The 22,757-nt window shown below is 42.3% G+C and overlaps 1 protein-coding gene across 1 annotated transcript in view; it reads left to right on the plus strand.

Moving 5' to 3' along the window:
• Nucleotides 1-13,981: 13,981 nt before the first annotated feature.
• The window catches only part of FANCC (FA complementation group C), a 181,869-nt gene continuing 173,093 nt past the window's right edge, over nt 13,982-22,757 (plus strand). The window contains exon 1 of the mRNA XM_032774098.2: nt 13,982-14,059. The gene's annotated coding sequence lies outside the window, so the exon portion shown is untranslated. The remainder of the gene's footprint in view (nt 14,060-22,757) is intronic.

Raw genomic sequence — 22,757 nt, forward strand, 5'->3', positions numbered from 1 at the left:
TTATGAAAGAGTGCATTCCAGAAATTTGCAATTATGGATATTGCAGGCAAAAAAGTGTGGATGACAAACTGTTTCTTTAAACAGTGAAAGCACTGGAATATTGGGGTAGTATTTCCTTTTGGAGGTCAAAGAAACACTATATTGCACTGTTCAATAAACTAAGTGAAGGAATGGGAAATAAAAAGGAGACAAAACAAATGGAGATAGGTTTATGGCGAATGTAGAAAAGTGGTGATGGTGTGTGGGGGAGTGGTTACTCACTAACGGCACCTCTTGTTCTCTACAAGCATTGCCCCAAAATGCTACATTCCAGGGGCTGCATGCCACGTAATCGCAGAACCTTTTTGAGTAATAATTGGCAGTTAGGTGGCACATGCAAGGAGTGATAATACTGGGAAATGCTTTTGTTTAGGTTCTTAAATCATGCCCTGCATCATAGTAACTGAGTTCCTTGCCTAGGAACTCCATACTGAATACTACTTTAGATATTTTTGGTAACAGTTTTTCTCCTCACTATCTCTGAACAGAGCAATATACATGGGGCTAAGAGGGACGGTCTAATCGATCAGTGCTTTTGCAGATCTTGTGGACCAAAGCCCTCCCTCCACTCATGTATGGAGTATGTTAGAGGAATACCGCCTATTTGAGATTGGAATAGTAGCTGGAGGGGGACTGGGGTGCAGTTTATAGCCTGCCCCAGGGCCGGCTCTAGCCATTTCGCTGCCCCAAGCATGGCGGCACGCTGCGGGGAGCACTTTGCCACCTGCTGCCCTCCCGGCAACCAGCAGAGCACCCCCCATGGTATGCCCCAAGCACACGCTTGGCGCGTTGGGGCCTGGAGCCAACCCTGGCCTGCCCACAGATTGTGGGGTGAATTTTATGTCCTTTCTTCCCTGAAGGATTTACTGTAAAGCCCATTTACTCATGCTTTGTGCAGGAAGGGGTAAATTCCACCCATAGTAGATTAAGACCCAATTACATGAAGGATGCCCTAAAAAACCCAATTCCTTTTTATGTCTGGACGACAATGTACTTTGTGTGCACATGTGTACTCTAATAACAATTATGCATATCATATATGTTAGAACGCTTTAGCTGGAAACCTAGAAACTATTAGAACTAAATATTTGCCCTCAATAGTATTGAGTGTGTAAATATTTAAAGATTAAGTTAGATTGACCACATAGAACAAACTGCTATATGTGGATGATGTGATGGTTGGTTCTACACTCTAACCCACAGAAGTTGGTACCTAAATTATTAGAACTCATCAAAAGGTTTGAACGCTTGTCTGGATATAAGATTAAATGGAAGAAGTCTGACACATTCCAAATAACTTAATACACATTAGTAGGTCTTGCCAAGTCACAAGTGCCATAAAAATCAGTGTGCTGAGAGTATGGTGCTTAGTATATGGGAATCCAAGCATTGTGTAAATATCATGGTCTGTTCTTTTTTCTGATGTACAGTAACTCGTCACTTAAAGTCATCTTGGTTAACGTTGTTTTGTTGTTACATTGCTGATCAATTAGAGAACATGTTCATTTAAAGTTGTGTAATGGTCCCTTATAACGTTGTTTGGCAGATGCCTGCTTTGTCCACTGCTTGCAGGAAGAGCAGCCTGTTGGAGCTAGCTGGTGGGGCCTTGGAACCAGGGTGGACCGGCAGCCTTCCTATCAGCTCCCCACTCCCTTAAGCTCCCTGTGTGGCAGCTGCACCGCAAGCTATCAATTGCTTGGCAGTTCAACTGTCCCTCCCCCCCCCAAATGCCATGTGCTGCTCCTGCCCTCTGCCTTGGAGCTGCTCCCGCGGAGCCTCATGCTTGCTGTATAGAGGTCGAGAAGAGGGGAGCTAATGTCAAGGTGTCCCTCTCCCCCTGCTCGTGCCCCCCGCTTACCAAGGGTGACTAGACAGCAAGTGTGAAAAATTGGGACGGGGTGGAGGTAATAGGTGCCTATGTAAGAAAAAGCTCCAAAAATTGGGACTATCCCTATAAAATTGGGACATCTGGTCACCCTACACTTACCCCATCTCCATAGAGCGGGGGAAAGAGGGAAGACAAGACAGGGCTCAGGACAGAGGGAGCTTGCTAGCAGCAGCTGTTGTCTCAACTTGGTGATCTACTTAAAAAGGAAATATACTTGGGTCACTGTACTTAAAGGGGCAGTGCTCATCTCTTTCTCTTTCTCTCTCTCTCACACACACACACGCTGTGTGTCTCTGTCTGCCATGCTGTCTCCCCTCCCTCCATTTGTGCTGCCTTGTAGACTGTGAGGCTACATTAACAACGTGTTAACTCTTGAGGGCTCAGCTGTTCTATTTCATCATTTAGCAGTAAGGCATTCCCTGGGAAATATCCCACCTTCTTCCACCCTTTGACTTAACCACTTCAACCAAGGTTCACAATCATCATTGCTGTGTACAGTATTAAATTGTTTGTCTAAAACTTATACTGTGTGTGTATGTATATAAATATAAAATATAGTATTTTGTCTGGTGAAAAAACTTTCCCTGGAACCTAACCCCCCCATTTACATTAATTCTTATGGGGAAATTGGATTTGCTTAACATTGTTTTGCTTAAAGTCACATTTTTCAGGAACATAATTACAATTTAAGCGAGGAGTTACTGTATATAGATGGTTGGAACACACCTCTGCATGTAACAGGGTTTTTGTCAGGAGTTTCTGGACGCACATAAGCAAAGGGGGAAAACACCCAACCCAGACAGGAATACACGCAGGCATGCTACTTTAGAACATCCCCTCAGCTGTACTGGACTCAGATACTGGTAGGAGGGGGCACTGGCACAATACATCTCTACCCTGATACAATGCTGTCTTCGGGAGCCAAAAAAATCTTACCACATTATAGATGAAACCATGTTATATCAAACTTGCTTTGATCCACTGGAGCGCTGCTTTACTGCGTTATATCCAAATTCATGTTATATCCAGTCGTGTTATATTGGGGGTAGAAGTGTATAATAAGATCCCAGGATTGTCCTTCTGTGTGACATTCTGAAGCCTAAATGTCTGTTGAGTCAGTGTGAAGCAATGGAAACTGCTACAAGCATGGCTGAGAGCTCTCTTTATTAAGAATATCACCAGGTTCAATCATCATTGGGATTCACAGCTTCTTACTGTCCACTTTTTAAGTTCTCAGCCATACAGACTCCTCACAGTCATGTAGCAGCAAGGCATGTATCCATGCCATATCAAGAGTCCTAGACCACTGTGATACCAGAGGTAACTCAACCTGCCCTTCATTCCCCACTCTTACTCTATAGTTAATTGCAGGCAACAATTTCATTGGTTATGAACCTGCAACGATTTACTTTTTTTCTAAACAAAATTATTACACTTTGGCAATTATGTACACTTTCAATACAATTATTTCAATATGGCAGATTATGTATATAAGAGAAACTCATCTACTTTATATCTCTTATCATTCCACCCGTCCCCCACAGTTCTCCATGTTGTCCTCCATTGGACAACCATTATACTTTGCTCAATGTCTAGTGCTCTGGGAAGCAATACGGAAGGATTTTGCTTTCTCATCTGTCTGTTCAGCAGCATCACTCTGGGATGTTTGTCAGTTAGCTGATTTAAATCAGTATGAAGAGATAATAAAATTTGATTTTTTTTTATAATTTCATAACATCAAAAGGATAGCTTTCGTAACTTTTTCAGAATGTCTTGGTGTGATGGTGTAAGGGATTACAAGGAAAGGATGTTGCAAATGGTAAAAATTTGTATGCACTACAGGTCACATTTTAGTTCCAAATAATCAGTAATGCCCCAATAAAAAAATAAACTTAGTTATCCTAAGATGTATTGAAGAATCCTAAGAAATGTATTAAAATTTCAATTCAGACCAATAATATTTGCACTTAACAATCAAGATTTTACAGGAAAAATGGATGTTTGCATTAGGACTTTCAGTGCCAACTGTATGTAGTAGCTAACATAGTAGAATGATGTCATTCGTCTTTAAGCACAACATTATTTTATTTTAATTATGTTAATCATTTCATTTTTGTAATTATAAAGGCATTCTAAGTTTGTTTTTTCAGTTTTAAATGCACTATCACTTCGTATCTGGAGACCAAAGATCAAATCATGATTTAGGTCATGAATGAATATGAGTTTTGTAATTACATTCTAGTTCCTAGCAGACAGTTGTCTACATCACAAAACCACTGAAAATTGGTTCAGACATGATTTTACCCATTTTTATATGCAGATTTACTACTTTTATTCCTGCTTCCAACAATTTAAATCAGTTTCCTTTTTTATTGTTTTGAATGATGTTAAGGACTTTCAGGTTCTTAAATGTATAAATATACATTGTATTTTTTATGTGTGCAACAGTGAAGAATATATTGATATGTATGAAACTGATATTCTGATTCAGTGAGAGAGCATGTAAGGCAAAGAGATTAGCTTTCTGTACTTTATGCCCTTTTATACAATTCATAAAATCTTTTCACAGAGAAGGAAAAGGGAATGTCATACAGTCAGCTTTCTGCATCTGTGTGCTGTACTCAGTTCCTGTGCATCAGGGTACAAAAATGCTAACATTGATTAAGTATTCTACTGTTACTCGGGATTCTTTCAACCCAAAGCTCTTGGTAACTTTTACTCTGTGTGAGGTGGTGTCAGGAAATAAATCAGGGGAGACATGGCTGTCCGACCGATAGATGGCTGGCACAAACAGGACGACACAAAAGTGCTTTCACTTAAAGCTACACTTTACTTAGTCTCAAGCACTTACACATGTCCACAACGGATTAGTAAAACACCCCCAACCCTTGATAATTACCAAAGCTGAGTGTGGCTCTCGAGTGAAACAGCAGCAGGCTTCTGGTGGCCAAATCTTCCATCTGCCGGTGGGGACTGCAAGATGTATCCAGAGGGAGAGTCCAAAAGAGTCCCCAAACGAGTCCAACTATCTCAAGCTTTTCCCCCTTATTTATACATTAGTAATAGAATGACACGTCCCTTAAAGAAAATTTGTTAAGCAGTTCCAATGGGCAAGCAAGAGGTTCCTTCAGATTATTGACTAACCAGGTGTGGGTTTTTCCAGAGTTTGCAGTCTTGAGACCTCAATAGACATTCCCGGGGTACATCGTGCTCTTTTAAAATGCATGTATCAGCAACTTCAACACAATTCTTATCAGGAATGATGCGGGGGTCAAGCTGCCCTTTCTGTGGCATCCCAAAACTCGTCCCTCCCCCCCCCGCCTTGATCAAGCTGAGACTGCTGAATGGCCAATTTACAGTTTGCTGACTAGGCTGCCTTTAACAATAAGCCATAGTGGTTTCAGGCACTTTACTGGTTTGCCAAAGTCTCCCAGTACACTACCATCTCGCAACAGCAGGGAGTTAGGGAATGTTTATATGTCTTTTTGCTTTCCTCAGTATCTTGGGAGTGATTACCTTCACTCATGTTTTCTCTGTGGCACCTGCTGAGAATGGTGAGAGGTACAGGAACAAGAAGTATTTTCACAGTATGATTACACAAGGGAGTTTGTGATAGTAGAAATATAATCAGTATTTGAACTGAATATTTCAGCTCATCTCACAATCCATGTACAGAAAATTGAAAAGATAGACAAGCAGCCAAATAATTGTAAGCAGAGTCAGGATGAGCTGTACCCTGACATCTGGTGGTGAAGTATGGGAAGTGTGGAAAGAATGTCTGGAATGCGAAATCTCAAATATTTGCATAGGCACGCCTACCCCATCCCAGACTGCCGAGCTGTGGGACTGCTTTGTGACAGAAATGACTCAACCTCAGTTGGGTGGTACTTGCTAGACAAGGGACATGGGTTCCAAAACCCTGTGAAGAGAGAGAGGTTGGGGACAGGTATTTGTGCCTGGTGGTGCAGGCTCCTTGTGGAGCTAGAAGCACCAGTTGCACCCCCTCCTCTCTCCACTGTGGAATGTCAGAGTTGATTTTTTATTCCCTTAAGACTCTAGATACAGGTTGCTGAGCTGAACTCACTTTGGGCTAATGGTGCACTAGCACTGGTCTCCCCTACTATGTGCTGAGATCACTAAGAGCTGAAATCACAAAAGAGCTGAAATTACTGAGCTGGGAGCACTGAGTACTGTGCTAACTAGTGGGGGAGCCTGAAGCTATACTGTGGAACAGAGCAGCTGGCGGAGTGGAGCAGTTTATGGGGATGGCTGGAGCGGACCACAGGACAGCTGGTGGAGTGGAGCGGCTGGCAGAGCGGAGTAGCTGTGGGGCGTGTGGAGCAGCCCACAGAGCGAGCGGAGCCGAGCAGTTTGCTGGGACAACTGGAGCAGCTCACGAGGCAGCTGGTGGAGCGGAGCAGTTTGTGAGGACGGCCGGAGGAGCAGAGTGGAGCGGCTGGTAAGGCGGAGCAGTTCGTGGAGAAGGCGGAAGCAGAACCCACGGAGAGGCAGGGCAGCTGGCCCTGGACCACGTAAGGTGCCCCTTTCACCCAGGCTGGGGGGAGGGACCTCTACAGATAGACTCTTGAATTCTGGGGTGGCATTGACCAGAGACTTTTGGGTTGTTGGACTTTGGAGTGATTGGACTTAAGACCCTAAGGGGAAAAGGACATTGCCAAATGTACTTGGGGGGGTGGTTATGGTTTGTGTTATAACTCTGTTTGTGGTGTTTCTCCAATGGGATGCCGCATTGATTCCTTCCTTTATTAAAAAGATTTCGCTACACTCAGACTCCGTGCTTGCGAGAGGGGAAGTATTGCCTCCTAGAGGCGCCCAGGAGGGTGTGGTATGTAAGTGTCCCAGGTCACTGGGTGGGGGCTCGAGCCGGTTATGCCTTGTGTTATTGAAACGGAACCCCTGGATACTGAACCTGGCCCTTGTTGCTGCCAACTCAGAGGGGCAGAAGGGTTACATAATGAAGACTGAACAAACATTTGGCTAGTTGGTAAGGATGTGATATAAAAGTAAATCACTAGTTTAATAAAGGTAAACATAAGTGTTATAAAGGACTGCAAAACATTTGGGACACAGTTTGAATAAAGGACAAGAGAACTATTGAAATATGTTATAATGATCACCAAATACCCCTGCAATACTGCAGGCCAAATTCTTCAGAATTCCACAGAAGCTCCTCTGTCAGAGACTTGCACTTACTGAGCTCAGTGGGAGGAGGAATGACCACTGTTCCTTGAACCACAAAAAATAACTGCACAAAAATTACCTTACAGAATGTGTCTCCCGCTCCCTTCCAACATACAATTAGCCATACCCCTGAAAGGGGGTGGTCAGTAGTAGAGAGGGGAGGCATTGGCTTCATGTTTTCTTTTGGTCTTCTTTTAGTTCCCTGGTAGGAATGGAAGGGTACCAAATCATGCCCTCTCAGTGAGGGCCTCAAAGAAACTGAGAGTTAAAACTCACTGAAAGCCAGATCCGTATTTGGTGTAAATCAGTAAATCAGTACTATCAGTATAGTATGCTGATTTCAATGTAGGTAAACCAATTTACATCAGCTGAAAATCTGGCCATGAGTTTCCAGTCCCCTGAGGTTTTCCCACACAGAAGATGACTTTGCCATATATACTTTTACTCCAATAATAAAATACACAAATACTCATAGACCTAGTAAAAGTGTTCAGGTGAAGCTTAAAAACTGATGTCCAAATGTCTGAATAACACAGGAGATGGCCTATAGCTCAAATACTGGAATGTCTACAAGTTGTTTGAGGTAATAGTCACATAGCATAAGATGACTATCAAAATACATACTTCTGTGTTACAAGAAAAAATTCAAGTGGGTAGACAATAAGAAATAGGGGGAAAAGGGAAGCAGGAAATAGAAATCACTAGAGAAGATATTGGAAAAATATAGTCCTAAACTAATTCCTTAAGATATCTTGTTTAAATTACCATAACACATTATTTATACAATTTAATAAACAATTGTGCAAAGGGACATTGTCAATTTAAAAATAAGCCCCCTGCTCTGGCCCCTTTGTGCAAGTGGCATAAAGGGGCCCTAAAAGCCTCTCATCCAGCCAGGAGAGGATTCCTCTCATGCAGGCATTGTGGAATACAATTGCAAGTCTGCCCCCACAGAGCCCCTGGCAAAGCCTGGCACAGGAGGCATGCCAAGAGTGGAAGACACACGAGAGCACTACAGAGATTCCAGGAAGTGCTGCAGCCCAGAGGGCAATATGAGGAAGCTGCCATAAGTAATCCCGCCCCACCCCCCCTTGGATGTGAGTTTTCTGCTGCACCTATTAGACATGAAACACAAAATGTCTTCCCATATGATGTAAACAAATTCCTTTTACCTACCTTGCTAATACCAGCTTAGATTATTAAAAGTGAAAGAATGTTAAAAATCTAATTTACTTGTCTCCATACTTTTTATTTTTGCATATCTCTCGGCATAGGTAATGAAAAGCTATACATTTAATTTCACTTGTGCTCATAGTATTTTTCATTTTCTGGCTCTTACAGCTGACTTGTTTGGGTTTTAAATACTGCAGAGCAATGTTTATTTGTTGAAAAACAACCATTGGTGTGGCTTCATTGAAGTCAATGGAGCTACACTGATTTACACCAGCTGAGGATTTACACCAGCTGAGGATTGGTGTCCAATGTCTAGCTATATAAAAATGACATTCCAGTCTATGGTATAATGAGAGCAATACCCAACACACTCCAACAAGTTCAGTCCTGCACAGACAGTAATAGCTGTGTTATTTTTCTGTGTTTGGTTTGAGTCACTGCTATAACTTTGTCAGACAAAGTGCTTTCTCCTACGTACAATGATAATAAATGTGCGTGCATACATACACACACACACAGACATGTACACACACTAATCTTCATAGTCAAGCAGCTCTGTTGTGTAGAAAAAAAAGTTTAGTTTTTTCCTCTTGGCTATAGAGTACACTGTAGTGTCCCTAGTTTCCCTGGATGATTAGGCAGGACTATCACAGCATGTAGAAAAGCCTGAAACTTGAAAATAAACTAAAACTGCGGAAATATGATTCTCAGAAGCAGCATTGAGATTTTGGGAAACAGATTGCTTGTGAACTTTTCCCATTTCAGAGACACTCAGACAAATTAACAGAAGCTTATGCAGAGAGAGAGAAAAATCACCCCTCTCTGCTGAGAGGGATTGTTGGTTTATTTTATAGGAAATACAGAAATAAAGAATAGGTGATTCAGAAAGAACACACAAACCACAGAAAAATAGTGAATGCTTCACAAGAGTCAGGGGTTTGGATATTAAACAGCTGTGATGCTTGGAAGGAAAGGAGTTGTAGAATGGACCCCATTTGAAGGTATTAATGCAAGATAGAAGAAATACATTACATAAAGTGGAAGATTTTCAAAGGCATAAATGGCAGTTAGAAATGGCATATTTATACCATTTTAAATCTTCACCAAATGATGTATAAATATCAGTCAACTAATGTACTTGTCAATATATATGCATCACTGTCCTCTCTGGATGGAACCAGACCTTCTCACATGATTATATTGCCTTGTAACAACTGTCCTAACAAACCACAGATCTATATCACATGATCTCTCTTGGAGCGACTCCATTAGTTAATGTGACAGAGGTCTGTTGTTTTTGTTTTGTTTTTTAAGCCCAAGGTCCTGGCTCTTTAACGCTGCATGTTTTATTTAGCTGGTGATTGTAACGTGTATGAATTATACCATATATGCATTGATAAATTGTATTTGCTATGCACCTGTGAGTGCCTCACCTGCACTTTGGTCCATTAATCTAACTCTTGCTTTATTTCTTCTAACATTCCAAACCTCTGAGCAGCTTCAAACAGCTGTGATGTTTTTTCAAAACCTGCCAAAGAGATGTTTCCTCTATCCCCACCCTGGTGAATTTTCCCCACCAAATTATGCTTGACCAAGGACCAAGATGGGAGCATTTAGTCCTGCACCAAAGAAAATTGTAAGGTCTGGTATAGCTCATAAACTTGCAGAGCTAGACATGGGAGCTTTTAAACCACTGGAAAGGGAAGATTCCCAGGTTTCCAGTACTTGCACCTAGATCTGGAAAATCCTATCCTAAGATAGCAGACCTTACAGTCATGGCATTCTTATGTACAGGAATGTTATTTTAGATAATTTTTAGAAGATGCTAAGATTTATTGTCAAGTATCAGAGGGGTAGCCGCATTAGTCTGGAGCTGTAAACTCAGCAAAGAGTCCTATGGCACCTTATAGACTAACAGACTTATTGGAGCATGAGCTTTCGTGGGTCAATACCCACTTCGTCGGATGCATGTGATCCGACGAAGTGGGTATTGACCCACAAAAGCTCATGCTCCAATACGTTTGTTAGTCTATAAGGTGCCACAGGACTCTTTGCTAAGATTTATTGGTTATATTTTCTCTTTGAGACCTGGACAGCTGGACTATGTGTAAATGAGGTGTCTGATGTTATAGGCACAGGGATATGAAAAACAATACCAATAATATTTTTAAAACACATTTTTTCCCTGTAAAATAGTGGTATAAAAGTTCTGTTGGCATTCACTTGAGATGGCATACATACTTCATTCATAACATTATCATTTGTAATGTGGCCACCCCAAATGAGTGTTAATAAAACAAAATCATACTATCAGGTAACCTCTCTCTATATTTCTCCATCCAGTAGAATGGCACATTTTATATACACACATACACTCTAGTGATTCTATTTCACATTTGCCATTATTATTTTTTCTGATCATTTTCCCTTCAATACGTTCTTATTTTTTACCTATTTCATATATAATCATTCCCATGACTGTTCTCATATGAGATTTTCTTCTCCCTATACTCTCTTGTGTATTTTAACAACTTCTGACATGTTGTAATGATCTTTAGTTACATGGCTGTGTGTGGATTAGAGCCAAAATAAAAATACTGGCATACATGAAGAAAAATGATTATACTGATAATGTAATTGATAGGTTGATTAATAAAGGCAGCTTTTTGCTACATACTACAGAAACATAGGCTATAACTTCAGATCAGACCAATCAAGGTCAAAATGGAAAAATGTTATGGTATCCTACTCAAACTCCCTCCATTGTACCAGAATAGCTGGATGCATCTGCTAAATTGATCATCAGTAAAAGAGTTAATAAATGTTGACATCCAAGTAAAAATTAACACGATGATAGAAAATAAATATAAATTCTCCTGTGTTTTTATTTGATAAGAAAGGGAAGGAGTGAAATAGTTAAAGACACAAGTTATGAATTGAAGTTACAGTGTGAATGTGGGCATTACACCCAAAGCTCAGTGTTGTGTTTTCCAGATGTGCTGGATATGTGGGAAACATCCCAGACAGTTTGTATTAGTGAGTTAAGAAAGTAATCTTGTTTGAAAAGCAATTTGCCACTACCCAGAAAAGCACCTAAAAATTTAAAAATCCAACACTTTTAAATTTATCTGGCAATAGTGATTTGACAAAAAATATAAAAACAGTGTAAGAAACATTAACAGGTGGAGATATTAGTATTAGCAATAATTAAATTCTGAGGGGAGAAAGAGGTAAGTAATATTTTTACTATTAACTACAAGCGGTATTCTTACAATTACAGACTGTAATGTAAAGCCATCTTAAACACCTGACACAAATAAGTGTTAAAAAATTCAGGGCCTAAGACAATGCCCATTGAAGTCATTTGGAGTTTTTCCACTGACTTCAGGGGACTTTTGGATCAGACATATTTAATGCCACTGCTCTGTTAAGGAGGAAAGACGAAGAGGGTGATATAGTCAGTGATTTTTTCACAACAGGAGATGGGGGAAGGAACATTTTAGAGAGAGAGGGAAATATAGGTGCAAAGTTGCTCAGAAATTCTTGACTGAGGTTGGGCTAGGAACAAGGATGTGAATGGATAGCTAGATGAGTTTGAGCAGGTGTGTGTAAGTGGATGAATGTGTGACGCGGTTTAGAGCAGATGGGTGAGACAGAATAGGATGTGAATAAGAGATAAAGGGAGATGAGTTAAGAGGCAGGCAGTGGGGAGAAAGATGGGATGAAGAAGAGCTTTGAATTGAATGATTGTAAGGGAGACTGAAGGAGAGGAAAAAGAGGAAGAATTAAGAGGAAACAGTGAATGGGGATAACTAGACTGAAATTAGGAGAGTGAGTGAAAGAGTGAAAAAAGTGTGAGTATATGAATGGCATGGAAAAGGATGAAGAGGCTGAACTCCTAAGTACTAAACTTGTGTACAGAGTCAGAGGTTTCAGTGGGATTACTTGAGGATCAAAATAACACTCAGAGCAACAATAAGAATGGCAGAATCTGGCCCTTTCATAATTAATGTATTCAACAGGAAGTTTTACCTGATACATGTACAAAATTAGGAGGGGCAGCAGACAGTCCTAGTGCATATTTTCTCATTGGTGTACCAATACAACATTCCAGTCTCCAGAGGAAAAATGTATCTCTTATTTTACATAAATAGAAACAGAAAATTAAAATAAGAACCTGTAATTTTTGCATTTCTAAGTGGCTTAGGTGGGAAGGTAAAAGGTCTATTGGCATTTAAAGTTAGATTGACCCAATCTACATTGAAAAAGCAAGAAAGAGGAAAAATTAAGCTGAGGATTTCCTTTATGAATCAGAAACTAGAAAAACTGCTGGTGGTATGATAGGGTCACCTGTTTAGGAAGTGGACTAAAACTACCAAGATTTGTCCAGTGGCTAAGGCACTAACCTCGAAGTCTGCTATGCTACAGCTTTCCTATGTGATCTTAGGTAAGTTACTTAGCTTCTTTGTGCCTCAGTTCCTGATCTGTAAAATGGGGATAACATTTCTCTACCTCACAGCAGTATTGTGAGGAAAAATGGATTAAAGATTGCAAATCTCTTTGAGATCTACTGATGAAAAGTGCAGTAGAAGAGCTAGATATTATCTTACACAGGCTACTGAATAACCATCAGCACATGAATCACAACCTTTACTAACAATCTAGGCCATTTAAAGATGAGTTTCCTTATCCCACTGACAGTCATATGAACTAGCCTGTGTCCTCAGTTTTATGTTTAGACTCAAATCTTGCTTTACCCATCTGTGTAATTCCATTAAAATAAAGGGAACTATTTCACTATGATCTGGCTCTTTACGGCAACACTTTCATAAGCGTGTGCATGTACACGGCAGTGCAATGTTTTTTAAATGTATAAATAACATAACCACAGCTTTGACTGCTTGATTTTTATGGAGTAGAAATGATTGAGTGTGACCTGTTCAGGGCCAGCTCTAGGCACCAGCTCAGCAAGCAGGTGCTTGAGGTGGCCAAGGGGAAGGGGCGGCACATCAGTCTCTTCTGTGGCAAGTCCCTTGGTCCCGCTCAGAGGGAAGGACCCGCTGCCAAATTGCCGCCAAACAAGGAAGCGGCATGGTGGAGCTCCCGCCGATTGTGGGGGTTTTTTTCCCCACCGCTTGGGGCAGCAAAAACCCTGGAGTCGGTCCTGTACCTGTTGTAAACCCACCCGGTTTGGGTTGAAGTTGCAGTACTTGTTACTGGAATACCTCATTCCTAGGAGCATCCAAGTTAAGCCCAACTGTTAAGGAGATGGTAAACTAGTGTCACAGCCATGACCCGAAACGTACCGACCTGATGCGCGCTAGGGGGCTGCAAACAGACCAGAGAGCTGACAAACTCCGATCGAGTATTGTGTGGAGCTCATAGGGGGGTGGGGGGCAAGTCGGGGGATAATTCTCAAATAATGGTGGTTTTGCCTTACTATGGCACATTCCTTCCCATCCAGCTGGTCCTGCCCTGCTCCTTTCCGACTATACTCCCCATGCGCCCTACTCCCCTCCAGGCCCCACGTACGAGCCCATCTCCGTCCCGCTTCCACGCCGCCCCGCCCTTACAGGGGGTCAGCTCCCAGCGCAGCCCCTCCCCCTAGCTCCGCCCCTGAGGCTCGCGCGCGCGTGTTAGGCGCGGCTGACTGGGGCGGGGGAAAGGCGTCATGGCGTCACCCCAGCGCAGGCGTCCCAGGACGCGCGAAATTTCCAAACCGGCGGCGCGGCGCGAGGCGAGCCCAGCGGCCACGGGGTAAGAGGAGGGGGCGGGGCTGAGGGGGAGCGTGTCCCCCCGTCGCCGCGGGGGGCGAGGTCAGAGGCTGCTCGGCAGCTGCCAGGTGGGCAGCGCGGGGCCCGTGTCTTGCGCTCCATGCAGGCCCGGTGGCGGGGGAGGGGAGGGGTGCGGGTCCCTTCCGCGGTGGCTCCGGTCCGGGGCGCTGCGAGGCCCTGCTGCCGCTGCCCAGGCCTGCCGCGAGCGCCGCGCTGGGGGCGGGACCCCGCGCTCGTACCCGCACCTCGCTCCGGGCAGCGCCCAGGCCTGAGGATGTCGCTCAGCTGCTCCGGCTTGGTCCCTTCGCGCTGGGGAGAAGCGTTTGGTGCCGCCCGGTTTCCCCTGCGGGTGTGGCAGCCCCGAGCCGGGGCAGGGTCTCACAGATCTCGCGCCGAGTGCGGCAAGACTGGCACCTGGGGCTGCTTCTCCCTAGCTTGAAAGGATGATGCCCTTTAAATTGTTACACAGCAGCTTGCTGACGCCCTAACAGTCAATGCGAATCACATCTCTAAACCCCTTGCAGCTCTTGGAAAACGTGGGTGGAGGGCACGGGGCTAGCTTTTCCAGGATTTACTCAGTTCCTAATAAAAGCAACATAGAGTCCTATGGCACCTTATAGACTAACAGACGTATTGGAGCATGAGCTTTCGTGGGTGTATTCTGTAGTCTAAAAGGTGCCACAGGACTCTTTGCTGCTTTTACAGATCCAGACTAACACGGCTCCTTCCCCCCATACTCAGTTCCTAATAAAATTTGAGTTTCTTGGACTTCTTCCACTTGACCATAGCAAAGGTCTTTATAAACGTCAGTGAATTAAACTTCACACTTTGCCTGTAAGGTAGGGAAGACATTATAGACCAAATTCATTCCTGTTACTATTATAGATAGTAGAGCAATATCAGGGCTGTATTTGGTTCTGGTTTTTGTAACATTTTGCATAAGTTGTATGGAAAGAGTTTACACTGTGACTTATGTCATGGTACTTCAGCATAAATTCATATTCATTAATGCACATTGCTTGCCATACAGCATTGCTAGCTTCTTGCTACACTGCTGTTGTATTTTGTCCTTGTTTTGCAGCTGAGAGAAGATAGTTAAGTCAGCTTGCCCTGGTTATTTTTGAGCTTTTTTGAGAAAGTCAACAAGATTGTCAATTACTGTCAAACGTGGTGGTGACTTGTGATTCTGACATATACATACTAGGAACTATATGGAGACAATGTATGTAAATATTCATTTCACATAGGTCACAACCATCAGAAAACAACTGGTCTGCTTCGGTCAGTTACTAACAAAGACTGGATTTGAATTCACAGGAAAATGGTGAAAGTCTCTGTATCTGTTACCAGTGACCTTAACCATCTAGCCTCAGGTTAGGGTGTCAAGTGGAAATCATAAAGTCACTTTACAGTTTATAGCAAATGGCTTTAGGCTTCATGCCAACAGCATACAATTTTAGCATACAAATACCCATCCAAAAGATTTACTGAGAGGAGAACAAATAACTTGAAATTTTGTTATGCCTGGTCTAGCACAATCTGAACTTAACTTTTGCACTGTGTAAGCTGACATTTTGAGATATCTATGCTCTAAGCCGGAAGCTGTCAATATGCATCTTTTGCCACAGCGTATCTAATCTTTTTTTCAAATTGAAATTATTGGACCACGGTATGCCAGTGTATTAGGCAGTGTACAGCAGAACAACCACAAATGGTGCCTGCCCCAAGGAGTTTACAATCTGAAATATAAGACAAAAGACAGACAGACAGGAGTATAAGGAAAAATATGATATAGTATTTGTCAGCATAATAGGTAGTGGTCATAACAAACCAGCAGCCTAATGGTTATCAAATATATTGCAGGCATCATGACAAAGGAGAGTTTTGGGGAGGGATTTGAAAGTGGATAACAAGGTAGCTTTGCAGATGTTTATGCGGAAGGCCTTCCAAGCATGAGGGATAGCATAGGAGAAAGCACAAATAAAACTAAACAAGTGGGCTAGCATCATGAGCTGAGGGGAGGCGAGCGCTGGCAGCTCAAGCAAATGAGAGCTGATCAGCAGGATGGGGATTGACTGTGAAGGGCATTGAAAGTGAATGCAAGCAGTTTATTGCATCAAACATAGAGAGAAGTGGGAGCTAATGGAGGGATACAAATGGAGGCAAATGGAAGCAGCCAAGTTTGTCCGAGGTTTTTATTCACAATTCTACATGAAATTTCAAAAATCGACCTTCCAGAAAACGTGAAAAATAGATAGCAAGCAAATATAGTGCCATTCCCCCTCTCCTTTACTGATGATGATTCAGACCTCTATTGTTCCAGCCACTTAAAAAATGCCTGAATTATTTTTTTGAAGGTAAAGCTTTCCTACCTGTGACTGTTAAGACGTTTTATAGAGGATCAATTTTTTATGTACCGTTTAACTCACATTTTGCTTTTCTTATATTGGTGTTGCCACTTTCTGATCTTTGTGGGATGACACTGTTTGTGCCACAACATTATAGTGACAGGTCATATTTCAGATAAATTTAAAACTTTAAAATTAGTGACAGGCCTATGAAAATCATTGTCTTGTAAATTTTGGGATAGACAAGAAGCTCTCTTCTCCTCCCTTTCATCTTGTCAGTTATTTTTTTCCTCCTTTCCTATCTCTCCCCATCCATCTTTATGTAATGTATGGGCTGATATTTGTTCATAGAATATCAGGGTTGGACCTCAAGAGATCATCTACTCCAACCCCCTGCTCAAAGCAGGACCAATCCCTAATTAAATCATCCAACAGATTTTTGCCCTATATCCCCAAATGGCCCAAGGATTGAACTCACAACCCTGGGTTTAGGAGGCCAATGCTCAAACCACTGAGCTATCTCTCCCTACTGTCATCTTTTGGATAGAAATAGATGTCTTAAATTCTTGCCCTCTAGTGGTTCGTTTGTAAAGTGGATATAAACCCTAATACTATCTACCCCCAATGGAGATTTTCCTAGTGACAAAATCTTATGATTTTGGAAAAGAAAATCAAGAGTTCTATTTCCCATGTTGCACGTTTTTTTCATGTCTGTATGTACATGGGCACTGATTGTTACACACTATTTTTCTTTGTGTTTCATCTCTGTTCCATCTGTTCTTTTTCATCATTCTCATGTTGTCTCTGTTTTCTCTTATTCTATAATATCTTTCCTTTTCCCTGAGTGTGTTTTAATGTTTCCATACATTTGTAGAGCTGTTATGTTTATGGCTGAGTACTCATCTTAGAAGACGGCAAGTCTGATTTGAAGCTTTAGCAATAGTTTTTCTTACACTGAATCATCCATTAAATTTGTTTTGTGGTCCCAGTCCCTTGAAGATGATTACACATACATCAAAATCCCCTTTAGATACATTTGTTGTATGATACTAGTCCAAAACCAGTGTCTTTAATCTTAGAAAACTTGTAGTCGTGTAGATATCAAACAAATTTCTGTTGATCAGTACAACCTGTTTTAAAAAATGTGTAAAAGAATCCCAGACTGTAAAGACCTTGTTACATTTTATAAACAGTAGAACAGCTGTAATAAATTTGAGTGAAATCTCAGATTAAACAGTTTACATTTTCCTGAAGAGGGTATTCCCAGACCCTGTTTTTCACAATAAAACCTTTCCAGTACCTGTGTTAGCATAAGTGACTCTTGTTAATATTAATGTTGCTACAATAAAAACTGATAATGTGTCATTAAAATGCATATTTTCATTCACTCATAGTTTTGGAATAAAAATTCCTGAAAACTGGCATGTTTGGTCATAACCTGGTAGAAAATTGTCCCCGTTTACCCCCTTCTTTCTCCCCAAAAATTGGTTAATCATCGTTTGATTTATAGGAATGCAAAACATTTTTGACTGTTTGGTTCTCATTAAAGACAGATTCGTTGCCAAATTTCATTCCTGCAGTCACATTTGTGTACATTACAAAATTTTAAAATATTAATCAGATGTTCTTTTATAGGAAATTTTAACTTAATCTTAAGTTATTAATGAAGAGAATGTTGACTTTAGAATATCTATGAGCAACAATCTGTATATGATCTCTACTTTGAGTTGAACAGTCTGTCCCTAATACTGAAATAATTATATAGTGCTTTTCATCTTCAGAGTGTTTTATAAGCAACTCTTCAGAGGAATGTTTAATATAGAAGGTGGGAATATCATTCACATTTTATATTTGTGATGAGGTAGTACTGCAGGTGAATGGAGAAGAAAGAGAATTTTTTCATTATTGGGCTCCAGTGATCCCCAGGAATACAAATAGAGTAGCAGTACAGATATTATATAAATATACTGAGGAATAGCTGTGGAAAAGAGATACCTCTATATTAATTCAACATTGCTTAAGATTTAAACCTTCTGATGTCAGGGATTTCTGAGTTAAGGCTCCTCTGAGAAACTTAAAGCATAGTTCTACTTTGAAAAGTGTCATTGTAAAAATGTATATTGCTGAGATTCCAACCCTCCCTAATTTTCCATAATCCTCCAGTTTTAAAAAGGTAATTATGAAATTACTAAATGAGTCGTAAATTTTCAAATTTTGCAGTTACTAAAAACTGGGAGGATTAGGTACGTGGGTCTGACCAACACAGCACTGTGGCTGAGGGGTTCTTTTCTGCTGCCGGCCTCTCTGTGCAGAAGCGCCGACAGCCTGTCCATATGCACGTTGGACACAGTGTGTACCATTTTATTGGCCTAGCAGGGGGATGTTTGCAGGGCTTGGTTGTGTTGGTGAGATCCCTTGACGGAAGAGCCAGCGTGGGGTCTGAACATGTGACTGGCTGCTTCACCACTGCTACAGGGAGTAGAGGTCTGGGTTGAGAGTACCAGTAGCGTATGATGGGAATGATGTGCTGGTTCCCTGTGCCTTCTTCCCCAACATAGCTGAGTACTGGCTGCCTCCAGATCTGGGACACATCAAGGCACCACATCTAGCATCACTGACCCCTACTCCAGTGCCACCTGCAACTATTGGTGTCTCATCTTTCTGAACCCTGCCAAGGGCCAGGAGGACTGAGTATGACACTCCTGTCCCACTTCCCCCCAGGGCTGAGGCTAAGAAGAAACAGATATCCCTTCTGAAACCAAGAAGGACCTGGTATGAATTCCCATTCTTTCCCTGGGGCTGTGGCTTGAAGGACCTGGTGTGACCTACTTCCCAGAGGGGCAGAATGATCCATCCCCAACATACCCTAAGAGAAACTTCTGTGGGGGGCCTTCTGCACCACGTGCAAAAATTGTGCAGTGGGCATCACTGATAGGCAAGGTGCAGCAGTTTTGAATGTGTTGGGGTGCTGGATCACTGCCCAAGCCACAGGCTGTAAATTTCCCCATGTGGACCTGCTGGTGTGCTCCAGCTGCCTAGAGCGCATTAATGTAGTCTAGCACAGCCCAGAGGCCAGTTAAAATGCAATATGCAGCCTGTGGTTTGGGTGCTTGCCTTCTACCAGATCCTCACTGAGCAGTCTGTGGAGGATGAGAAGCTGGAGGGGCAGGAGGAGGTGGCAGCAGCAGAAGAGGAGAGATGGAATGTGACAGGAGCGAGGAGAGGAGGAGGATTAGCCTGAGAAGGAGATCCAGGCCTGAGACTGGCCAAGGTAATTTAGGGCCCTTGGCAATATAGGATGGCACTTATCCCAGGGCCAATCCTATCCTTCTGCCTGTTTGCCCCCCTGACACTCACCTCCAGTGAGGGAGAGCCCAGGGTTCCTGGCTCCGCATGCCCTCCCCTATTAGCCATAGATGGGGAGGGGAAGCAGGAGAGGTCCTAGTTTCAGAGAGGGGAAGGGAAGAGAAGTCCTGGTTTCTCTGGGGAAAGTGGATGGGGCTGGAAGCAGAGAGAGGTTGCGGCTATGTGAAGAGGGCAATCCCACATACATGTGCGTGCCTCTGGATGGTAGTACGGGCTCTGGGATGCGACCAGAAATGAGGAGTTCAGGGTGCAGGAGGGGGCTCCGGGCTGGGGCAGGGGTTTGGGGTGCGAAGGGTAGGGGGAAGGGGGAGGGCTCCAGCTGGAGGTGCGGGCTCTGGGGTGGGCCTGTGGATGAGGGATTTGGGGTGTATGAGGGTGCTCCGGGCTGGGACCAAGGTGTTCGGAGGGCAGGAGGTGGATCAGAGCTGGGTAGGGGATTGGAGCACAGGTGGGGTGAGGTGAAGGCTCTGTTCCCAGCCAGTAGGAGCCGCGGGGGTGACGCGGATGGGGCAGTGCGCAGAGCCGCCTGGCCTCCCCTCCACATAGGAGCTGGAGGAGGGACATGCTGCTGCTTCTGGTAGCCTTGTCATGCTTGTATGGAGTGGACTCCAACCCCGCTCCCTGGCTGGAGCATGGGAGCAGGACAAACCCCAGACCCCACTCCCCAGTGGGAGCCTGAGGGGTGAATTAAACCATCTGGAGGGCTGGATGTGGCCCTTGGGCCGTAGTTTTTCCACCCTGCACTAATCCAAGCAACCTCCCTAATTTTCCCCCTAATTTTTTTCATAAATATCCCTAAAAGTCTCAGAGCAAGGTTCGTATCTCTGATAATGGACTTCCATATTCAGCATGTCTCATTGGTTTTCATATCAAATTTGTTCCATTTTCAAGAAACAAGATGTTTTTCCAACTGCCAGCCTCACAAACTCTTCCTGGGCTTTGGCAGTTAAATTGTATTCCTTCCATCTTATGAATCAGCACCAGTAATATGTTTTCTGTAGGGAAAATTATGCCCTCAGCTACACCTGTACAACCACATTAGTCCTAAGTAGATTGTACAGTTGCATGGATGTAGCTGAATTTATAGATAGGGTGAAAATTAGGCACAGGAAGATTACATGATTTGTCCAGCATCACACAGGAGGTCTGTGTCTGTGTTGGGAATCAGACTCAAGTCTTCTGACTCCCCGAACTGTATTTTAACTGCAAAACTATCCTCGTTCCCTACTTCAAGAGCTACTAGACAGGTTTATTTTCCAAATCTAGATTAACTACGTGACTGTATTGAAATATTCAAAACACTGTGATAAATTTATCATGTTATACAGCTAAATTGGCATATGAGAGGCTCCAAGAAAACTAGGTAACATACCACTAGCAAATACTTCACATACAATATATCAAAAGTTCTCATCTGTGATCAAGTGACCTAAATTCATGAGGAATTCCCTTCCATTAGAATATGAGAGCCACAGTAACTCCTTGCTTAACGTTGAAAATTCTACTTTTAAGCAAATTGATGTTAAGCAAATCCAATTTCCCCATAAGATTTAATGTAAATGGGGGGGCGGGTTAGGTTCCAGGGAATTTTTTTTTTGCCAGACAATAGACATTATAAACATATGCTGTATAAGTTTTAAATAATTTTAAAAAACAATGTAATAATGTACTCACCAATGATGATTATGAAGCTTGGTTGAGGCAGGGGCATAGTGAGTTTGGGGCCTGGGCCTTGCCCCCTCTACCCACCTGGCGCTTCTGTCGGAGAGTGGGGTTGGGGAGTGAGGGCTTGCCCTGTTCCGCCTGCCCAGCTTTCCAGTGGGAGTCAGGGTGTGGGGGCATGCCCCATTCCAGCTGCTTGGCGCTCCTGCCAGGGAGTGGGTCCAGGGGCTTGCCCGCTCCCTGGATGGAATGCCGGGTGGGCGTACTGGGGCAAGCTCTTTTACCCCAATCCCGCTCCCTGGCAGGAGCGCTGGACGGGCAGAGCGGAGCGAACCAAACAACCATATAAAGGAACATTGCACGACTTTAAATGAATATGTTCTCTAATAGATCAGATACCTAATAATGAAATAATGTTAACCAGGACGACTTTCTGAGGAGTTACTGTACATGGTTTTAGAATGTGGAAAGGTCCAATGAATACAAATGTTCTTTTGTATATGATGATGCCAAAAAGTATAAGCAACTCTTGTGACAGGAAAATTATATTAAATTAAAAGTGATGAAATAATTCGGTATTTGTAATTTTAGGTGGATCTTTCATTAATATGAAAACATTCTTGATGTAGATGGCCAGTAATGTCTATTTCAAACATTATGAACAGGTTTACAGTGGTAGACTTCCTTTTTTTTTACTGTCACGGTGTCATCTATATTACAAACAATTAAAAATTGAGGATCTATTTAAGTTTGACTATCTTTGCGAAATTATGGAATCACTATGACAATGAGCACAGATGTGAAAGTTTAGTACCTGAAGTCCAAACTCTGTGATCACTTAAAATTGTTTTAGCTCTTCAAAAATGTGGTGGAATGAAAGGACATTAACATATGAAATAACTGTTATTCACTGGAAGCATTTACAGATCTCTGAATACTGTACGTTTTAGTAACAATAGTATCCTTGCTAGAAATGTTGCTCTTTAGTTTGTCTGTTTTACAAGATGTTCTTTTGTGTAAAATATTTAAATATTATATTAATGGAAGGAACAAACAATAGGAATGGAAAATGGTATGAAATAGAGAGGACAACTGAGAGAAAATTTTTAAATGCTTTAGGGAAGAATATGAAGAAAGGTTAAGTTCTTTTCAGCTTTATTTCCTTAAGTTTTTCCCCAGTTCCTTATGATCAGAAAAGGGTCAAAAAATCTTACTAATTACAAACATCATGTATTGTAGTACAATTAAAAATATGGAAATATAAAGAGTATACATGGAAGTAATTAACTAATTTAAAGCTCCTAA

Source organism: Chelonoidis abingdonii, chromosome 6, assembly GCF_003597395.2.
Source record: "Chelonoidis abingdonii isolate Lonesome George chromosome 6, CheloAbing_2.0, whole genome shotgun sequence".
Taxonomy (NCBI): domain Eukaryota; kingdom Metazoa; phylum Chordata; order Testudines; family Testudinidae; genus Chelonoidis; species Chelonoidis abingdonii.